This window comes from Perna viridis, chromosome 12 (assembly GCF_037379345.1).
Source record: "Perna viridis isolate PV_CMFRI_1.1 ecotype Kerala chromosome 12, ASM3737934v1, whole genome shotgun sequence".
In the NCBI taxonomy this organism is placed as follows: domain Eukaryota; kingdom Metazoa; phylum Mollusca; class Bivalvia; order Mytilida; family Mytilidae; genus Perna; species Perna viridis.
This window is the reverse complement of record NC_142456.1, coordinates 29,983,035-30,000,450: the sequence shown is the minus strand read 5'-3', so window position 1 is coordinate 30,000,450 and position 17,416 is coordinate 29,983,035. Positions and strand designations below refer to the sequence as shown.

Here is a 17,416-nt window from a genome sequence, read left to right as displayed (position 1 = left end):
GATAGATAGATAGATAGATAGATAACGACTGTGGATGTTATCTTATGCTGATTCAAACATAATTTCAATTAAGGCCAGGTTGGCGGTCCTTTAGTAGCAATAAAACTCCTAAGATATTTAATCGTAACAGGAGATTGCATATATGTTTACACCGCAAAACATTCCTCAATATACCAAATCTGAACATGTGCTTATGTATTTTTTTCTTTTATTTAACAATATTTCTTTATTGAAGTTAAAGTATTCAGTAATTCCAGTTATCAGAAATTTGAAATATAATTTTTTTGATCGAACTATTATGTAAACACGTGAAAAAGATAAAATTACAAGATGACACAGCGCAATGGGAATCAACATCTCCATTTTGAACAATGACTGTTTACGATATAAGTGATAAAAGTATTAAAGGTACAAAGCACCAGCGAGTACTTGTATCCGTTATGCGGCAATATTATATCAATGCAGGTGTCTAAATGATATCCATATCACGAGTGTAGTTTCCCATGAAATGTCATACAGTGACGTTGTAATCTCTACATTGTAGGGTTACTTGTTTTAAATCTTTTAAAAGGAGGATGTTCTATTATTTTGGCTAACAAATTTATATATTAGCAAAATACACCAGAGTGTCAACAATGAGACATTTCAAGTGCATCAAAATCCAAGTACATGGCCTGATCGTGAATACAAGAAGCAAAGACGATCTACATACACAACGAGTGAACAGAACAAAATATAAAAATCTGAAAAAAAAGAAACAGGACTTAACGCAAAAAAGCTCTTTGTGTCTCTCCATTTTACACATCTCTATAAAATCTGTTCATATAAACGAGTAGGAGCATTACAATAAGGTATATTGAATTCATCTTATTTGAGAAATGTGTACCTCTATTTTTGTCAAATACAGATATACTTAAGGAAGTAGTCCTTGTGTACGAGATGTAACTCTTGAAATCGGTGATATGCTTGCATCATATTCAATTTCACCAACGCCCTTCAAGCTTTCATTCGAAACAGAATAAAATCTGTCCAAGTTACTTTGAAGTTTACATGAGATTGATGTTAAATGCTGAATACAAACGTTTAAATGATTTGTCCCTTACCATAGGTCTACCACTTTTAATGAAATGAATTTCAATGACATCCAGTGACAGAAGACAGCTGGAACTATATATTTATAAGTATAACTAAAAACCAGTATGGCGGGTCTCAACCAAAATATTAGAATCGTCTTTCTTATACACCCAGTGTTTGTTTCTTTTAAAGCAGTATCTGGACCATTCTCTAACTAACTCTAAACAATATCAAATCGGCAAAATAGTTAGGAGTTGACATATAATTATAATGCGTTAATTTACATTGCATACTTGAAAAAAGTAAGTAGACTAAGTAGATTCAACGAAAGTAATTAATGTGAAGTAGTAACTACAAATATTTGCTGTCGAGTAAGAAAACTGTAAATACACATCTGTAAGAATTAGACAGAGATGAAAATTGACAAATTATACCAAGACAAAAGATGAAATTACAACGCATATCATATAATTTATTCCTGAATTTATTATATACTTACACTTACAGAAGTAGACCAAAGGTAAGTGACACAACTCTTACAAATCATAGGAATGTTTGTATAATGCATTTTAAATCAATTTCATGTAAGCATCAATGTAACTTGGATTGATTTCATTCTGTTTCCAATGAAAGCTTGATAGGCTTTGGTAAAATTGTATATGATACAAACATATCACTGATTTCAAGGGTTATGTCCCTTACCATAGGTATATCTCCTTAAAAAAATAATTTCTGCATTTCAGAACACATTTTGAATAAGAATTTGTAGCAAGACATGCGTGTGTGTGTTTTTTTTTTTTCACCATTGTTCAGCAACTGTATGATTCTTAAAGAGACTTATACTTAACTATTGATCCATTGTGTTAAATATACGTTTTGAACAATATAAAGATCTAAATATAAAACGTTATTATTGCATGAAACATTTATAAGGAGAAAATATGTTACTACATATCGTTAAAATACATTTATATTGTAACACTGTCCCCAGATTATCATAAAAAACTAGAAATTAAATTAGTAAAGATTTTTTGTCATTGTGACATTAGATCACTTGCATCATAAAAGTAAGTGTTCAAATAATCCTTTTATTCGGTGATGGCATTTGACACAAGCTATAATAGTGATGTCATATGAAAATATCTATTTGTAACCAGTCAATAAAAAAACAAAGGCAATCAAATTCAGTTAGGGAATACAATCAATTGTAAGCTCATAATTCATGTATGGAATTGCATCCAACCTGAAGTACAAATAAGTTGAGTTACGTGTCCTTTTCTACACAGAAAATGTTTAACATTTTTTTCACATGTTTAGAACCACCGTGAAAAACATATGCTAAGTACTTACAGGTAAATATAAGAAAAATAAGTACATATATAAAGCATATGGTACGTCTCCTTTAGGACTCAGTAGTTTTTGTAAATCTGAAAACTGAGATACACCCAAGAATATGCTACATATTCTAATTTTTGTAATTAAGTTGTTTTGTGGGTCTATATTATGCAATGTGTAATAATTTGTTCCAATTTATCTGCTCTTCGAAGATAATCAACATTGAAAATCCAACAGATTCTACTATATTTGATTGTCATTTACAGAGTTATCTCCCTTAATTTTGATATCTTCAGTGTATTTTATATAATTCTTATCTCCTAAGAACACGGGTTATATGAAAAATCCAATTTTAATTTCTGTTTACTATAGCAATTCAAACAAAATATCAACAATAAAAATATGTAGGTCTTTCACCCATGAATCACATCTTGCATAATTCTTAGCTGGAGTGCTATATAATATATTAAGACAGTATGGTTTACATATAATTTTGGAAAACATTTGTTTCTGTGTGCTTTGATAGGCACTAAAATATATTCCCATATCGGTCTTTAATATGTTTCAATTTATATCAAAACACAAGAACACATATATTACAATGTTTCCAATTTACATTGTTTCTTATGAACTAGGTGACATGGTATTTTAAACTATCCATTTAGAGTACCGCCAATGTATTATAATATCCTGTCGTTGACGCCTGATAAAAGCATCGGACATAAGCTAAGAAAATCTCCTAAATATCAAGATTAATCAGGCATTTCACCCCTCCAATACAAAGTAATGATGTGGACACAAAGTCAAAACATTCTATCTGTGTATATTAATTCTATTATTTATAAATCATTGGTCAAAAGTACTAAGTTATTGTATTCTACAAATTGTTTAAAATTTACTAACAAAAGTTTCAATAAATTAGACATAAACATGTTTTGTTAACATGTGAGGTAAGGAAGAGGGCTAAAGTTCATATTACAAAGGATTGTTTGAAAGCAGACAATTTCAGGCGTATATTAAAAGAGTTAACATAATTGACATTTATGTTAAAAAAAGATATACTTTCCATGTTTAAGTAATTTTTAACATATTTTCACACTTTAACATGAAACCCTTGTTTATGTTTCATAATAAGTATATTTTTCTGAATGTTTAATATTGAAATTATATAATGACTATAATTAACTGGAAAAATTACAACCGTCCCGCCTCTTTTTTCAATTAGTACGTATTAATACTAGGTTTCCTTTTTCTTACCTTCCGATAGATTTTTAACCTTTTGAAACAGTTACTTCTGATAATAGTTTCTCTACCGACTCCAGATATTTTTTTTGGAGGACCCTCGATTATATAGTGACATAAATTGCCCGTAATTTGAGAACTGTTTTGGATATAGCTATGTATCATTGCTTGGAAACGAGATTACGGTTGCTGATAGCACTAGATATGTTTATTTTATATTTGTATCACAAATCAATTCTTTCATACTTGACATATTTCAGAATTTATTTATTGTCTTTTTTCAAACAATACAAAATTATACCCATGCATAGTTCTTTTACAAACAATCCCTTCAATGGATAGCATTCTTTTGATTACCGCTTCTAGTTTAATTTTGAAATTAATACCAACTTCCTGAATGATTTGGTCCTGCAATTGGCTATCATTAGTGTCATTCTCCGTAATGTCATGCGAACACAAAGACAAACATGTTCATTTTTTTGTGTTTACGCAAGTATCTTATAAGTACTTGTAATACATGAATACAATACGTCACCGGTTAATGGAAGATGTGTTTTGTAGTCAAGTTGGACAAGTGTGCAGGCAATGTGGTCATAGTTGTCAGAGTAGAAAAGGTGTAAAAATCCAGCTGATGGACCGACTAAGTTTAATTGCAAATGTGAATTTCCGTACCGATTTAAGGATTTAGATGGGTTTTATATATGCATATTCATCTTATCCACATCTTATGTTCATCCTAGCCGTACATGTTACATATTTTATATTAATATTATTGATAGGGTATATTTTAGTGTTATCCTCTTTGTTCTTTCATTCAAAGCGCATATGTTGATCAAAATCATTAAAAAATGAAGTAAAAAGTTTGGAAGAATTGCAAAAAAATATTTTGCAAAGTTATATTAATAACCAGTCATTAAAATATCAAAACAACTTAAATACCTATAGAAACATTACTGATTATATAAAAGAGTTTCAAGAAAGTGACAGCTGACGGAACGAATTTATTTATTGGCTTTTACGGTAGAAGGGGGAGGGATCGAAGTGGGTATAGGCGACAACCAATGTTTATTGATTATTCGAACACTGAGCGATAAAGGGTTGCTAAAACTTTATAACGGTACACTAAAAAAGCAGTCACCTATTTACGTACCGAATAAAATCCCATTTTGTATATCGGTTACTGTATAAATAAAAAAAAACTTTGATTTAGGACAGTAGCAGTTTGACCTTCAAACTAAAGTGCGTTACTAAAATACTGATTTGTGGAATAGGGTTCCATAATAAAGATTGCATTACCAAAATGTCGAATAACAAAGCAACCTAATAAGGTTATCGGGTAAGGGTAACAGTTCACCTTGTACTTTTGATATGTTTTAAATCTCTGACAAAGATATTATAGTACCTGAATGGGGCAAAACTCCAATTTATTGGAGTGCTTGCAATGTGGAATGTGGCTCTAGGGATACGGAACTGGTATTAACTAGAGACATAATGATAACGGATTTTTTTCCTTAATTTCAATGTGAAATATTGTAACAAATAAATATAAAGCACCGATGATTTTGTAACATGCATCATCCGCGTATATCATGAGTCGATGTTGAATAGAAGAAGGGGATATAGGGAAAGAGACAAGGGAATGTGGCATGGCGGATCCGGGGAAGGGGGGAAAATGGGATAATTTCCCAATAAAGGATCGTACTAAAGTCGTAATATTACCCATCAAAGAGTACGTTGAAGATATTTAAGCAAGAAGAAATAGGAAAAATTACTCGGTCTTTTAACCTTATGGATTTTATGAATAACGTTAAACTTGGTTTCCATTTCTTTACTAACATGCAAAATAAATACTGTAACTCAAAGTTATCAAGTTCTTTGTTGTTTTTATTTTTCTTCACAAGGACGTTACAATCACGAACATGAAATCGTTGAGAATTATGAAATCTTAATAATTCATTCATTTGGTAATAAATTCCTTTATCTAAATTGTGATTAAGATGTCGTGACCTGGTAAGACACAAAAAAATAGTAAACTAATTAATTTGCGAAATTATTTTGGAGAATACGATCTTTTATATTTTAGATCATTTAAATCAATATGTGTCATCAAATGATATGGTTTTTCTTTTGTTAAAGTCGTCTTATACTTGTCTTTATAATGCAATAAATTGACCATTATTCTGTAATTTGTCTGGATGGATGGAGTAAATATTGATTACGTTGCCTACAATTCGTCAGCTTTGTGCAATTAAAGAGATTTTCTGCATCTAATCAAATTGCTTTCTAACAATCACTATTGATTCTTCTCTAAATTTGGAAACTACCTTTCCCTATCCGAGTTATACAAATATTATGTCGATATAGTATCATTTTAATGAGTTACTTTCAATTTCAGATGTATGGTTGAAGGTACTGGAGGATTAGTGTATTGTGTATAAACTAGATTTTCCATCTAATTGGCATGACACTTAAACAGCTGGTAGATTCTAATGAGTAGATATAATGAAAGACAGATAATTTAATACAACAATTCAGAAGTCGGTGACCAAAAAAAGTTAAAGCCGAAACTGGTACATTGTTGAAAATACAGAAACCATAATAAAAAGAAAACTTGAAGTCCACCAATAGGTTAGAACACGGATCGGATGCATCAAAAGAATAAAGTCTTGTTCATTCATGCATGCATGTAACCTATAAATGGCTTTCTAACAATTCATCTTGGTGAAAAGTGATGACAGTTTTTTTTTATATTGATGGTCATTCATGGTGTAGAAATATTAACCAAACAAACATTGCTTTTTCGGTCTACATATGAAACATTTTAATGTAACAATAATCTTTTCGATATTTAGATATGTGTTTCTGAGAAAAACGTACATGTATCTCCCACTAAGATCAACCAAACCAAACCAAATCAGGAACGGTAACTCTTGAATATTGTAAATATCATATACAATCTTAATATGATTTTTATTTCAAAAGCACATCGACCGAATGGCAACTATGAATGGTTATGCAGATTGTAGCTGTCTATGATTTAGATATAAAAGTGAATAAGGTTGTTGCCATCATGCACGAATCACTTCTTTTCTGACCGTTATACAACAATTCTCATGTATTACTAATATCATATCACATGCAAAGTTTTGGCACTTGACTGGAATGGTAAAAGTCAAAACCAGATTCCACTAAAATCTATGCCTTCGTTTTGGGAAGTAGGTTACCTTGTTGTACAACTTTGAAAAGATCCATCTGCGTTCACTTAATGTTTTTGAGGGAACTTCTTGCATCTGACAATTTGGAGGCCATAATTCTCACAAAGTTAGTGTCCATTCTCCTTTGGTCGATCTACGCCTTTAGATGCTTTGTTCACTTTCAAAGATATCTATTTCGTATTGTCAAGTTATTATCTGAAGATCAGGAAGATGCCAAGTTAAACCTCCCTTCAAGTCACAGCCTCGTACATCAACTACAACCTTTATTTATGATATTCAAACATTCTTTATACTTCTTTTTCCCTATAAGCAGTTAAAATGCCGACTAAAAAACATTAATCATCGATCGCTGTTGCTCTAACAAAGACTGTATACCTAGATACAAATATGAAATTCTTGGTAGAGATTCCTCATAGTTTGTGAAAAAAAAAATTTCAAATCTCATCTTCTAAATATACAGAAGAAGATGTTTTAAAATGCTGCAATTTTTTTTTATCGACAACATATTTATCCAGTGTGCTGGACGCGTTTTTAGTGGAGTCCGAGTTGCTCATTTGCTTTTGTTACTTTGTATGTATGATTTTAGTTACTTTCTGGTTTTTTTTTTTTTTTTTGTTGTTGTGTATGTCTGTTTTCCATGTCTGATCTTTGTCCCTGGATTACATTCTTTTGCTTACCGCTATAACCTTGGTTCCCTTGATTACTCTTTCAACAAACGGTCAGCATTCCATCGGGAACAAATTGTGCTCCTCTACGTGTTGACCTATTCCTTCATTCTTATTAGGCTGACTTTAGGCTGATCTTATCCAAATGAAGGAACATCCTTTAACCAGATCCTTTAATCTCAGTTTTTGCTGCATAGATGACGTATTATCGTCAAACAATCCATTGATTTTATACATCGCATCTACCCTGAAATAGCTTGAGATAAGGGATACACTGTGACGTCAGCCTCATATCTTGACCTACATTTAGAGACCGATGGTAAAAGAAAGCAATTGGGTAATTTAAACGACAAAGGTGACAACTTTTCATTTCGAATGTCAACTTTCTTTTCATCTGTTGCAACATCCCTTCAACACCTACGTATGGGGTTTTAATGTCACAACTCATACGCAATACCAGACGCACTTTTTGTTTCAAGCTGTACTGCTTACAATTAGGCTTCTGGAATAGGGTTATGTTCCATAAGATTGAAGTCATCACTATAGAAGTATTTTGGTAGTCATCAACTCGTGGATCGTTACAGTGTATCCAACTGCACCGTGAAAACTGATTTTTGTTCAACGTGACATAGTTTTTCTTTCCCCTTTCGTCTATCCTGAACTTGATTTTTATGAGCAACGCGGCGGGTGTTTCTAAAAAACAGAGGATGGTTACCGTACCCATGGCCCATGCTCCAAGTTATCAGTAGAGTCCGAGTTTACTTTTAGTTTTGTTACTTTGTATATATTATTTGGTTATATTATGTTGTTTGGTGTATTTTCCATGTCTGGTCTTTGTCCCCGGATTACATTCTTTTGATTTCTACTAGAACCTTGCTTCCCATGATTACTCTTTCTGAAACAAATTCAGTAGATACATTTACATATAGTCAAGTTATTGCAAGGAGATCGGTAAAATGCTTTTTACGATATCTCGCCTCTTTGCCACCTAATTTCTACACAATGCAATAAAGTCCATACAACATCAGACCAAACCAGGCATAACACTTTGTGGTACATAGTCATAAAAGTGTATAAATCATATCCATCGTGGTACATAGTCATAAAAGTGTATAAATCATATTCATCGTGATACATAGTCATAAAAGTGTATAAATCATATGCATCGTGTTACATAGTAATAAAAGTATATAAATCATATTCAAAAACGGAAAACCACGATGAAAGCTTGATACCATTATATAACCGAAGCTATTGGTTGTGTAAAATAGAAGTGGTATACTACAATTTTTTTGTAGGGATATGTTGCATTTATTTTATAATTTGAGTTTAAATTATTTCAATTTTGATTACCGCTATAACCTTGGTTCCCTTGATTACTCTTTTCCTTCCTTTTGTCGTTTTTTGTCTATGACATTGATCTTTATTATTACGTCACTGTTTCATTAATGAGGATCAGAGTAGCAATTTTGTCATGGAACAGACAGTCTCGTATTACGGTCAATTATACACAGCGACGGCAATGGCATCATTTCTATACGTGATGGGTAACTATAACATATTGATTTTTAGAAAGTGGTCTGAAGCAAAGTAGAGAATGTTTTCTATCTTCTAATCAGGAGAATGAATGTAAATTCAAAGGCAAACGAACAATAAAATTTACAAGTGCAAGCGGAGACATGTGCTACTCACATTGATAGGTAAGATTTCCCGAAATGTTCAACATTGGTGTCTGTTGTAAAAGAGTTATAACGAAGTTATATGCAACTGATAAACAAACTTGAGACAATATTCGAATGGAATAGCCAAAAGAACGGAAGATCATATGATACATCTCAATATCAAATCAGAAACTTGGAAAGTTGGAAATAATAATTGCAATGAGCCTAACATAGAACGTGCATTTGTAATTTGTGAGATTAATGTATTTTGTCAGCTCGTTGTCAAACATTTATCCCTGGTTTATGACTTTTTTGTTCCTCGTTCTATCCGCGGGTTTGCTTTAACTCGACAAGGTATAAATTCCATGGATAATAGTGCTTTCCAAGGACAACAAAACTACATATATTTTATATGCAAATGACTACAAAAATCTCAATTTGGTTATCGAAAGATTAATTTTGATAACTCAATTTCTAACGTTATGGAGCCGTTAAAAATCATTGCAATTCGTTTCTCCTTGCGAACGATTTAAAAGGTAAACTTGCTTTGGGTTCCACAGTGTTAGGCCTAAAGAAGTTTCAGCTTTATTTACACGTTCACAATACAATCACGAATACAAAGAATTTTTTTTCGTGCAAAAAAAAGATGCAGGATTAATTTTATTTTGAAGTAATGTTTAAATAAATGCTGTATTCTTAACAAACACCTGTCGCAGAAATATTAATCACGCTTACGGTCTAGGGTAATGACTTTTTATTAACTTCTAGGCACAACATGTGTCATATTTCAACATAAATTGTATAAATCAATAATATACGAATCATTTTTAATAGTAATTTGAGTGCACAATTCATATCAAAGTATTAAGCTATATCAGTATCTTTACTATAGCTGCAAAAACCAAAGCTTAAGATTACCAATATGACGGGTCACATTGTTTAACTTTTTTTCCTTAAAAATGAGAACTGAAACTTGCAGTCAGAATGTAACTTAGCTAGTTTTTAAAACCATTGCGACCAAGGTAATAATTGACTTCTTTTGAAGATGAAGGGAAAAAACGGTAGACGATAACTAAATCGTTTCCCTTATTGCTAAATATGAAAGAGTGATCAAGGGAACCAATATTGGAGATCAAAAGAATGTAATCCAGGGACCAAGACCAGACATGGAAGAGTAATCAAGGGAACCAAGGTTATAGCGATAATCAAAAGAATGTAATCCAGGGACAAAGACCAGACATGGAAAATTGACAAACACGGAGGACATACAATAACCAAAATGATATGTACAAAGTAACAAAAATAATCTGGACACAAAAACGCCATTTATTTTACGCACAAAAAAATATGTGATATCTCACCGTGCCATTTCCATAAAGACAAGCACATATTCGGACAAACTATTAGTGTAATACAAATCCGTTTGCGGGTCCCAGTGGGGCTAATGGGCCAACTACGCCCGCTTATTTTTAAAAAAGCTATACTGATCAAATAGAAAAACTGTAAATTACTGTAGTAATTCGCCTTAAACAGACCAGCTAAATTGTAAAAACAAATAATTCCTTAATTTGAGTAATTTTAGATATTTTAAATATTTAAACTTCCATTCCATTAAACTGAAGACGAGAAAAATAAAGACCGTGGAAATTTGACAAAGGCCATGTCGCGAAATTTGGTACCGGCGAAAATTACCCGCTGTAATGTTTATTCTAAATATTACCAAACTCTACATACATTTCTCTAGGAACAGACCACATTTTTCCAAACTTTTTGCGTTATCATTGAGAACCCGAGGCATACATAAACTCTAAATGTTAACTTTTATCTTGACATTTTAATGCCTTACTTATAAAACAACTTTATCAGATGCATTTGCTAACATGGGATTACCGTTTTAGCGAAGATATACATATTACTTCAAATTATATCATTATTGTATATGTATATAATCCCTACCTGTTGCACTTTTGTTCTTGTTCAATCGTGAAAGGAATCTGGTGTGATAAACGTCCAAGGTTTGTATCAAATTTAAATCGTTGTCAATGGTAACATATAATACAAATCGGAATATAGAGCTTTTTACATAGTTAAGAATCATAAGGAAAATATGTTATGATTGTTTATTAGGAAGGAGATGCAGTTTTGATCATGAAATTTAGGTGTTCCACATGTATAACAGTTTCAGTACCAATCTATGGCTGTAGGGCTTGCAGGTCTGGTCACGTACCCTTCCTAAATCACGAGGGGGGTCTCAAAATCTTAATTATCTTTTTTTTTGTTTTTTTTTTTTTTTTTGTTTCTTGTCTACATTCTAAGGCTCCGTGTCTACTCTTTAAGGGTTTTTGGTCTTTGCTTATCTCATTAGTATCAACTTACTTCTTTACATGTAAATAATTTATCAAACATCCTGAAACTTATTATTTTTTTTCTGGTTGACATACCTACTACATAAATAAATTTGATACATCTAACCTATGATGGAAAAAATACTGTTGGTATTATGCAATCGACATTTAGTTGATCGAAATGTACCATATGCATGTCGAGTAAAATTTACATGAAAAAGAACATTTAAAACACTGAATCATATCCTTGAACTAGTCTTTCAGTGGCGGATCCAAGTGGTTGGAAAACCTAAATACACATCTTCCATGAAAACACAATGTTAGCATTTTATGACTTAAATTTGAAGCCGCGCATAAAATAACTATTTTCAAGTGATCAAAATTCCCTTCAAAAATTATTATCATATGAATACACAAATACCAGTTATATATTATATTGTAAATTTCGATATGCTGTTGGCGTGTTTCAAAATTGACCTCTCATCTAATGAACTGCCTTGGATAGTAAAGTTGTCGTTTAAGGAGATAGACCTTGGTTAAGTGACATAACTCTTATTCAATTTTACTGAAGCCTATCAAGCTTTCATTTGAAACAGAATGAAATCAATCCAAGTTACTTTGATCCTTACATGAGATTGATGTCCAATGCTGAACACAAAAGTTCCAATGATTTGTAAGAGTGTTTGTCCCTTACCCTAGGTGTACCTCCTTAAGATCTTAATAGGAATACATTTGTCCATAAGTAACCATCATTTTTGTTTATGTGATATACCATTAAGACTTTAATGACCTAGATAACATTTCAAATATTATCCCACTAAGTCGGAATTATTAAAGATAAGCTGACGGGTTTGAACTAAAATTTCTTTCCATTATTAATGGAGCATGAACATGTACAGGTAAAATTAAGGATAAACCGGGGCAAATGTATATAAGTATTATAACATAATTCATTTTACATACATAAGCTCCATAGCAAATACTCTGTTAAAAATATTTTAACAAGTTTCAGCTCAACGGCTATTGACTGAACGAGTAAATTGTATCATTCTTTGATGTTGTTAATGCTAGATATTGGAGAACAAAACTGTACAATGTAGTGAAATCTAACTAAACCATACATAAAAAACCTCCAAGAACCTGTTAAAAGAAGACACTTCTAAACGTTCCTTTAATCAGACACGCATATTCTGTACTCTGTTCTTTAAATACATTCAGTGACAATCATAGAATTACAATTTGTACTCTACTTAAACAGGATACACAAAACAAATGCATTTTAAGAAAGATAATTTACTTTGATTTTAACAACTATTTCAACTCTTATGTATAATACTTAGAACAGAAAACAAGATTTTGGTACAGATACACTCTTCGTTATCAACACATTAACATTAGCTATCTACTATCGGTTGTATCGATTTCTCCAAAAATAGAAGAAATGCAGTCAAAGCAGGATCCAAGGCAATGCCTTAAATCATAATGACAATATGTCAATTGTAATCAGAAAGCTGTTTTTGGTCTACTAATATGAACAATACCAGGTTGAGATTTGAGACAGAATAAATAAGTTAATTATAATTCACCCAAACCAAAATGGAATGCAGATTACTCCATTTTCTATCCAATTAAGAAGGTAGACCTAGGGTAAGAGACATAACTCTTACAAATCATTGGAAAGTTCGTTTGTATTCAGCATTTTTCATCAATCATCAATCATCATGTAAGCATCAAATAACTTGGACTGATTTCATTCTTTTTTATTCATTTCAAATGAAAGCTTGATGGTGTTTGGTTAAATTGAATATAATACAAGGTCTCAGTATCGTATTAATTTTCCCATAGACTTCTATAGTGAAGTGCATATTTTTAGGATTTTTTAAAAAATATGTAAATTGATTCAATAAAACTTTCACTTACGTAGCATTTCTAAGGACATGTGAAAAAATAATTTCCCGCAAAGAAAATAGGGTGGGTCGACGTAGATCGGACAGAAAAGTAGTCTCGAACTATAAATAGCCATTTTATGTTAGATTTTCTTTTAAAAACGTTCTTCATCTTACAGTGTGATGTTTGCTCTATTTTATAAGTCATTGTTCATGTCTTTTGACAAAATATTAGTTTGTAGAGAGGCAAAAAGAAAATGCACTATATTTTTATAGCATCCATGTTTTGACGTACACCTGCTCAGGGATATGCAATACGATACTGGTACCAAAAACATATCACCAATTTCAAGAGTTATGTCCCTTTCCCTAGGTCTGTCTCCTTCAATGCCACATACTTGACCATTTATTTGTGTCAAGTTTCCACTGTCACTATGAATCTCTTTTCTTATTTTGGACTTGATGACCAATGTAGAAAATGTAATATACCAGAATTACTTTAAGAATGTTATGCAAAATTGCGGTTCTTCGTGTAAACTTTTACTTGAATATACTCGTTACTCTTTTTTGCAACCTTTTAAAGCTGCATCCAGAAATTGCATATTAAAGTTATTAAACTCAACAATAGTTAAGTTCACCTTTTTCCCTATATGCTAAAATAAATGCATTTTGTAAAACGTATTTGATATAATTTCTTATCAGCATGTTTATATTTACCTGTGACACCATGCATATCATAAACTTTAATATTATCATAATTACCGCGCTAAATAATTTGCATTATCTACGCTTTAAACTACCTAATTAAGATATCAAACATTCCAAGTTCTCTTTAGCATATAAAGTGGTCCTAAAACATAGGTTAATTGTACGAAATATAAATAAACGAGATAAGAGTAGAGAGCATCTCATAAAATCTTCAAAATGGAAAAAAATACTTCCGTTTTAAGTGCTGGAATCTGTAAGCGTAACGGGCAAAATTTAAAAAAAATACATGCATTTGACAATGTAGGCATATAGTTTCTGAACTATAGAAGACGGATTGACAGTTCGTTCTTAACAGTGTCAGGGGATGCAGAAAAGAGAGTTCTAAATTACAACAGAATTATATTGGAAAGTGAGTTATCCCCCTTTCATAAACAAATTGCATTGCTGCTTATCATATAATTTGTACGTCGAATTGCTGGCCATAAATGTCATTTCAGATTTATTTGAATAAGATTGCTTGATTATTGTGATGTCACATGGTGAAAACAAACGTTCCAATGATTTCTAAGAGTTGCGTCCCTTACCCCAGGTCTACCTCCTTAACCAGGCAGTTTGTAAGTTCCTTCATATCAATCGTAAACTTATTTTGAATTTTGGAAAACGGACATTGGTAGACTAAATATATTCTCCAAAACTTTTACTCGCTCGGGTGAAACAATGAGACATTAATGTGGTAAAACAATGATAAAACGGAGTTTTCGTGATTCATTATTAAACCAGTTCAATCTTTGATATATTATATGACAAAAGCTATTGTTTAAACATTTCTTGACACCTGATTTTTATTTTTTTTTTCCATTTCTGTAATCCTATTCCAATAATGCCTCGCAATCTTATTAGAAAGGAATGTTATATGTATTATGTATAACAAGCCATGAATACGGAGGATTTGATTACACGTTTACATTGCGATCCGGTCGATACTTATTTTGTAGTGGAATTGACATTTCCCGTATCATGATTCCGGTTGTAAAATGGAGAGATTTGGGGAAACAACTTAAGTAAAAGTTGTTAATCTAACCCTAGATAAACCGATAATCTTGTATAAAATAAGCATATTATGAATACCATTTACATCAGTTATAATACGTTTAACCTGCATTAACCAAACACCTGCTTTTACCGAACAAATATCTCAGTCCGGAAAGGGTTTGAATTAGGGAGGTTTCGTTATATAAATCATCGTTTGGCCATAATACTTCCAACAGAATAAATTATGTAAGCTTCAACAAAGAGCAGGGCGCATTTTCAATGACAGTGAAAAATGTCAACAAATTTGTAGTCAGAAAATTATGTGCATCTCAATAAAGCGACCAATTGTACTAACTGTAATAAAGCTAGAAACATGTCACGATTTGTTAAAGTTTATGATGAAATTATATCTAACCATTGGAATGTTCAAATGTCCTTAAAACAAACTTTTTATACTAAAATGACGACATTCATGACGTTGTTCCTCTTTACAGACGTCCCACGGCCGGTAACGTCGATTAATTTGCTAATTGTTTTGCAACTTAAACACGATGTGTCAATATATGAAGTAATCGAGTGAGGACATCTGTGTAAAGTGAACATTGCTGAAACTGATACTACGCGTTTTTTATGATTTGAGATAAATTTGTTTCCTTCAAATACTAAAGTAGATCTAACATATTATATTAGTTTTTAAACATTTAAAAAATACAGATTTAAACATAAAGTCACAAAAATACAGTTTATCAACAATGCATTCATTTGACATCATTCATTCAAAAGCCAAAATTATGTGTTTTTATGCAAAATAATATCATGAATTTCATGAATTTTATATCACAAACTTACCTGCTATTTGCATCCGTTTATAGCATGAAATGATCCTTATGTGATGTTAACTCCGCCGGATACAAATTTAAAGCGTTGTCAACGGTAACAAATATTACATTCTGGTTACACCACCGTTTTCGGTAATTGCAAGTATCAATCGATTGGCTAAGAAATGGATAATGGAGGAATGTGTAGAATTTGTCTCAACTGTGTTCAAGCCTTGTCTGGTCAAATACGCAACGACATTTTTTATCTAATTTTATTAAAACTAGAAGAATACTAAAATGATATCCTCTGTTGCTGAACGCTTTTGTTTTGGGAACTTTACGTGTGTCATATTTCTGAGTGAAATGTTGCAACAATGCACTTCGTACTGAAATTATATCCTCAACATGCAAATATAGTAAGATTATTGGTGACAAAATAATAAGTATGCTCATTTGCTCTGAACTATGTACTTAGTCTGATAATTTTACTTTACGTTTTTCCTATTAGGAAAGGATTATTTTTGCTCAAATAACGACCAACTGTTGTATATGCGCTGCAATCTTGTTCTATGCGTGATGTCTCGTCTAACGGAAACACGAAAAACTTCTTGATACATCCGTTTTGCTGCTGCGCTTAATGTCTAAACAATCACTTCCTAACTACGTATGTCATTTCAGATAGAAAAGGAAGATGACATGCTTCAAACCCCCTATGTATACAAGACGTCGATGAAAATCAGGCTCTATACGCTAATCGCTAAATTGCTTCACCGTCCCCTCGATGGGAGTCACTCTTGAAATGTTTTGACATCTATGGCTACAAAACCTGCATTAAACCACCATTCTAGACTACTTGCTCAGCAATCTAGGTTGTATTAAACAAAACTTTTACTGACCGGTTGATATATTCTTGTGCGTTTAATACAGTTTTATCTTAAAGCATGATTTATTTCATGTTATCATGTTTCCGAATATCTTATTGTATTTAAGATAAATCAGGGAGGCTTCGTTTTGTTTGATGGAGGTATAGTAGCATCGGTTGTCTAACATGGGGACCTGGGTCAGCTAATAATTTGCTCAAACACTGCTTTTCTTCGGACTGAGAGATGATTGAGTTGGAATAAGTATACGGTTTCCATGAGGTCGTGACATTTTGTCCTATTTGAAGCTGTTGCTATGGTGATCTATCATATATGAAATTAAGGTTTAAATCTTATAATTGAATATCCATCTTACATTTACAGATGATTTCCTGATTGTTAATATTTATGCACTTATGGATATGCACTAATGTATTTTGTTTTAGTCTTACATTACATTAAGATGGTCATATCGGTCTTTACATTAATGGACATAAGCGCAAGAAAAGATAAACAAAGTCCACGTCTGATCTTTGTCCCTGGTTTACATTCTTTTGATTTCCGCTATAACCTTG

The 17,416-nt window shown here is 31.9% G+C and overlaps 1 protein-coding gene and 1 long non-coding RNA gene across 45 annotated transcripts in view; one reads left to right on the top strand and one right to left on the bottom strand.

Annotated features, from left to right (window-relative positions):
- LOC148601974 (uncharacterized) overlaps positions 1 to 16,337 on the bottom strand; it is a 67,167-nt gene extending 50,830 nt beyond the window's left edge. For 30 of the 44 annotated variants that reach the window (XM_088556830.1, XM_088556832.1, XM_088556820.1 and 27 more), the window contains exon 1: positions 3,667 to 3,821. The gene's annotated coding sequence lies outside the window, so the exon portion shown is untranslated. Of the gene's footprint in view, positions 1 to 3,666; positions 3,823 to 11,148; positions 11,800 to 16,012 lie in introns of those variants that run through there. The other 14 variants (XM_088556804.1, XM_088556810.1, XM_088556818.1 and 11 more) reach the window with 7 other exon arrangements.
- Positions 5,055 to 6,613, top strand: LOC148601975 (uncharacterized). The gene is made up of 2 exons (XR_015917382.1): positions 5,055 to 5,661; positions 6,047 to 6,613. It is a non-coding gene; the product is annotated as an uncharacterized LOC148601975 (long non-coding RNA).
- Positions 16,338 to 17,416: the final 1,079 nt, after the last annotated feature.